A 5561-nucleotide genomic window follows, 5' to 3' on the forward strand; every position below is an offset into this window, starting at 1 on the left:
GTGGGTTTTACTTTTTGGAGGGGCCCTCCTTTGCAGATTCTTTAACAAATTTGCCCTAAACCAGGACAGTGAGATTAAGTGACTCACTGTGCCCCTCACAATGGGGCTGATGAGCGAGGCTGAACAAGTCTTAACAGAGTTATCTCTGCTCTAGCATCACCACCCACTGCTGGCACCAGCACCCTCCTTTCTGGCCTGCAGTGTCATTGTCAAGACTGTCTCCTGCTCTCCCCAGCCGCTGTCACTGCCTACCATTACGTGGCCTCAGCAAGGACAAGCTCTGCCTTAGTAGCTCACTTTGGGAGCAGGAAACTTGCACACAGCCGCTTGCGGGGAGGGAAAGTCCCAAGGGCAAGGCCTGCTCTTCACCTTTCTCTCACTGCCCCCAGTGGGGCCGCGGCTGCCACTCTGCACTTGGGACCATGGTGGGCCGGGAGCTGCTTTTTGCATGCTTCTATTGTACCCGAGCATGCGGGGGGGGGCTGCCCTGGCTTCACTACTCACTGCCGGTGCCGGCTCCTCCCCTCTTGGCTCACAGTGGCATCCTCAACACCATCTCCCACTCTCCCTGGCCACCGTTACCGCCTACCGCTGCATGTCCTCAGCATGGATGAGCTCTGCCCTAGCAGGTCACCTTGGGAGCGGGAAACTTGCAGACAGCCACTTGCATGGGGGGAAGCCCCATAGGCAAGGCCTGTGCCTCGCTTTCCTCTTGCCCCCTCTCTCCTTCTCGACCCCCTCCCACCGGGGCCATGGCCGCCACTCAGCACCAGGTACAGGGGTGGGCTGGGAGCTGCCTTTTGCATGCTTCACTTGAACCTGAGCCTGCGGAGACGGCTGACCCAGCTTTACTGTTCACTGTGGGTGCATGGGCAAATGCCGAACACTGCCTATGTGGACTCCTACTGCCCTGGCTTTTTTGTGCTAGTGTGTGGGGGAGCCGCTGCGGCTTCACACCCTGGCACAAGCATGGACAACTGCTGAAAGCCACCCACGTGACCTCTCGCAGCACCGTGGCTTTTTGCCGGCGGATACCACAGGGAACCCGCACAATCCAGCACTCTGGTGCCTTCTGGTGCACTAGCACTGGCAACTGCTGAAAGGCACTCATGTGGTTTCCTGCGATCACTCATCTTTATGCCGGCAGATTGCAGAGAAGACGCAGAATTCTAGCATGGTCTGGGGACACCCGTACTACTGGGTTGATCCCTTAACTGTGGGCAGTGCCATGTGCAATCACACTCCACGCACCTGATTTGTGGAAAGGAAAAAACCCATAATTTTGTAAAAGTTTTAAAGCCGGTATGTTTATTACAGCGCTGGACACGTGAGGATCATTGTCCCCTAGAGGACATGCACACCCCTAAGAACTCCACATCCTTTTTTGTCTTCCTTACTAATCCATATCCATAGAATTTCACATTAGGTTCATACATATTCATTTTACTGATTTCAAGTTACACTTGCAGCTAGTTACGCTTGCAGCTAGTTTTTTATCAGAAAGTACAGAAAGAACTCCTGGGTCACCCTGTCCTGTCTCCTGCAGCTTCTCCATCTGTTTCAAAGTTCAAGGGGCTCGCCTCTTATCGCTGTTCTTCGGCTGAAGCAGTTTCTTCGAGCATAGGTTTTTTGTGAGAATTGCCGCCTGCCCCTCCCCCCTCCCCCCCAACATTATGCCAGCAGTGCTGGAAGCTTATCGTGCTGAGCACGCTGCATGCTGCTGCCCCACTTGGACCTGCGGCCCCTGGTGTCCTTTGTGCCAGCAGGTCGAGTGAGCCACCATGCCTCCATGCCCCGGTACGAGTGCAATCCCTGCCGATTGGCAATTCTCAACTTCCATCCAACACCTCCCCTAAATTCAGTAACACTCACGCTGGAGTCTCCAGTTGTTCTTGAGTTCCACTCCTTGCTCGCAGTCATCTCCACTAATGGCTCCATACCCAATCGTTCTATTGTCTTTATGCTCCAACATACCCCTGGTACGAATCCCATGCAGTATCCCCTGAAGCTGGGTTAGTGCATGAGTAAATAATCTGGCCAAATCAATTACAAGGACCGTGCCTTTTTCCCAAGTCTCATACACACACCAAGCACACTCCCAGACTCCGTATCACTCACACACACAAGTACTCACAATCCTCCAGATTGTCTGCAGTTTTGTCAGGGGGCTTTTTTCCCTTCTACCCCCTCTTCTTTTTCGTTATTCAGTCTTTTGTTGTCTCCGGGGTGTCAATCTGTAGTCTCCAATGGTCCCAGAAGTCGTTCAAGCCTCCAACTCGGTGGGGGCATGCCACTTGTCTGAAATCCCCCAGGGCCACTGAGACATGATTTCTGTATCCTGGACTAAACCCCCATTTGTGAGAAACGATGCTCACTTTTAAAAATTTCAAAGGTTTATTAAACTTTAACAAAATACAGCAAAGGACTGTGTCACAGACATCTTTTAATAAAAATCCTTTCTTTAGGATTTTTCCCCTTTCTGAGAACCTGTGGCCTCAGCAACAAAATGTAAACAATGGTTATCTGCTGCTGTGGAATGCAACAGGTGCACCTGTGATTGGTCTTCTGTGGATGTTTGGATTTACTGACCACTCACGGCAGAGCTGTTCTTGCTTTCTGCCTGGACACAGAACTTTTTTATTCATTCCTTTTCTATTTTTAGTGTAGCTAGCTTCTGAGAACTTTTCTCTCTATTCCTTTTAGTATAGTCATAATGTAATATATATCATAAAATAATAAATCAAGCCTTCTGAACATGAGGTCAACATTCTCGTCTCTCTCTTCACCCTGAAAAATCCTTGCAAGCCCTGTAACAATTGGTGACCCCTCGTTGGAACAGCAAATCAATTTGATGAGACCCCAGAGGAGCAAGTGCTGCACTGGGTAAACCCCAAATGTGTGGCATTGATGGTTGCTTCACAAGTGACCACAGAAGTGGATTCTAGCCAGGAGCTGAAGAACTGAAGATCCTGATTTGGACAGAGTTCACAGCCAAGGCTGACCACAGAGAGAACCTTCTGAAAAGCCTCCAGGAAGATGTTCGGAAAGACCAGCAGCAGCATGGAGTACTTTGTGGCTGCTGATATGGGGGATGTCCCCTACGGAGGATGAGGTTTGTTTTTCTCCTTCAAACTTATTGCCCTCTGGCAAAAAATGGGGTGAAGAGGATGGAATTCTCCTGTTGGAGACAGATTTCTATGAGTTTTTCAATGGGCAAAGCTCTTTGGGTTCTTTACTAATGTGCTGTATCCTCTGGATGTTTTCGTATGGGAGTGCATGGAATCCATTTTCCAATTCGTTTGGGACCGTGGTGTGGGATATCCCCGCGTTTACCCAGTCTCCTTCTGTGTACTCTTTTCTATCTTGAAATGGAGAGCAGCTGTTTTTCCCTGGATTGCTAACTGCAAGGGACAAGCTCCTTTCCCCCCGTCTCCGGCAGGAGAAGACCCTTTGGGGGATGATCTGCTGCTTTCCAGCCCCCCTGAATCGCACCGGGGGAGTGAAATTTCGCCGAGAGCTGAAGAAGATTTTTTTACTGCGTCTTCGGAGCATGCTCAGTTGGAGCGGTCTTTCCCCCCCCCCCCCCCCCCCCTTCTCTCTCTCTGGGGGGATGGGAGTGGGAGGCGCCGCCCCAGCCAGCGCCGCGGGTGCCGCCCCTGGAAGCCCGGCAGGCCCCGCCCCGGCCGGCGCCACGAGCGCCTCCCAGACCCTCCCCGCAGCCGCCTCCCCGGGCGGTCCCGCCCGCGCCTTCACCGGCTTCCCCGCCTGCATCTGAGAGCTCAGAAACACCGCTCCCTGTGGCTGCGCCGATGTTGCTAAGCAACAGCGATCCTACGCTGCCGCCCCTCCCGACTGTTCCGACGCTGCCAGCTCCGCCGCCTCCCGTGCGCACTCCGCCGGCTTCTGCAACTGCGCCTCTGCAGCTGACCCCAGAGCCAGTGGCAGAAGACGCTGCCGACCCCGCGCGGTACCTGCTGCCGCTCCCAGAGCCAGACGAGACGGCAGCGGCGTGTTCCCGCGCATCCCCGCCGCCTCAAGCCGAGCCAGTGCCTGTTCAGGACGATGCTGAAAATGCTGCCGACCCTGTGTCATGCCGCCAGCCTCTCCCGCAGAGGTAGAGCAGCCTGCGGTCCCGCCGCTCCCGGCAGCAGCTGTCGCGGCAGTTCCTGCAACCAGAGCGATTTCCCCCCCGAGTTTTTCGGGCTGTCCCGGGGCTGCCCCTGCGGGGGAAGCTGGGACAGGGGAAGAGGGCGTCAGCCGCTCCTTCCGTGGAGCAGGCACGGCCCGACAGCTGGGGGCAGGGGCAGCCCGTCTGCCGGCTTTCAAGATCAGCATTCTCGGCGGGTTGGGGGGTGTTTGGTCAGTTGCTGCCCATTGGAGGTTGCCATCTCTGCCGCCCCTCTTGCGCCCCAGCAGTGAGGGGCAGGTGCGTCCCGAATGTTCTGCCTTTGGTCCCCAGCCCGGAGGGGGTGGTGCCATGAGGCAGATGGGAGACACACCTGTTGCATTTGCATTGCAGAGGCAGAGGGCACAGCAGGAAGAGATCATGGCTTGTTTGCTGTGGAGAACAAATATTCCTAGACCCGAGATGAGGATTTTTGGGGCCGCTTCTATTCCCCTGCTGCTGGCATGCCTTGGTGATTTTGGGGAAAAGAAGCATCTCACCACCCGTTCTGCCATTGTACTGGCAGAAGGGTGCAGGTCTGTAGGAATGCAGAGCCTGCCTCGTGGTTTTGGCCTGGGCTGTTGGGCTCAGGTTCCTGGGCCGGGGCCACCTCCCGGCCTCCTGATGAATTTGGGGGTTTTGCTTTCCCCTACCGGTCCTGGCCTGCCTTTTGTGGGCCAGCTTTGGGGTTCCTGGTCCCTCTCCATGGGCCAGGGCCCCCCAGGGCCTTTCTCTGGCTCTGCTCTGCTGCTCTTTTCAATCACAAAAAAAAAAAAAAGAAAAAAAAAAGAAAATAATTTAAAATTAAATAAAAAAGAATTGAAATAGCTGGCAGCAGCTCTGAAGCATTGAAGGGCCAAAAACTTGGCTCCAGCCCAAAAGTGTTCAATAAAGGGCTGTGGCAAGACATTCCAGAAGTTGTTTGAAATTGTTTGATGACTGTCAATGGATTTTTTGATAACTATTGATGGACTTCTCTGCAGCAAGCCTGTTTCAGGACCAAAAAAGACTTTCAGATATGTCAAAAAGGAACATCTTCAGTCCATGGACTGTTCCTGAAACTCAGCTGCTTCGACTTGGACTTTCTTTGCATTGTTTTTTGCATTTTCTTATATTGTAAGATTGTTTTAGTGATTTGATAGAATTGTATGTTCTACAGGTGAAGAAATTCCCTGTTCATTCCACACCAGCACTTGAGTGAGGTTTTGATTGGCAACAGATAACCTGTCAAGTGTTTGTCCTTTCCTTTGCGTGTGCCCAGCAGAGAAAATTACAAACACTTTTCTTTTTAATTAAACTAAATTAAAAAGCTGACATGTCACAGACATCTTTTCATTAAAATCCTTTCTTTAGGATTTTTCCCCTTTCTGAGAAGCTGTGGCCCCAGCAACAAAAT

General features: G+C 52.6%; 1 long non-coding RNA gene across 1 annotated transcript; it reads left to right on the top strand.

Moving 5' to 3' along the window:
• The first annotated feature begins 3612 nt into the window (after positions 1–3612).
• On the top strand, positions 3613–4990 carry LOC141726937 (uncharacterized). Its single transcript, XR_012577895.1, has 2 exons — positions 3613–4114; positions 4520–4990. It is a non-coding gene; the product is annotated as an uncharacterized LOC141726937 (long non-coding RNA).
• The last annotated feature ends 571 nt before the right edge of the window (positions 4991–5561 follow it).

The sequence above is a fragment of the Zonotrichia albicollis genome, chromosome W, assembly GCF_047830755.1.
Source record: "Zonotrichia albicollis isolate bZonAlb1 chromosome W, bZonAlb1.hap1, whole genome shotgun sequence".
Lineage (NCBI taxonomy): Eukaryota > Metazoa > Chordata > Aves > Passeriformes > Passerellidae > Zonotrichia > Zonotrichia albicollis.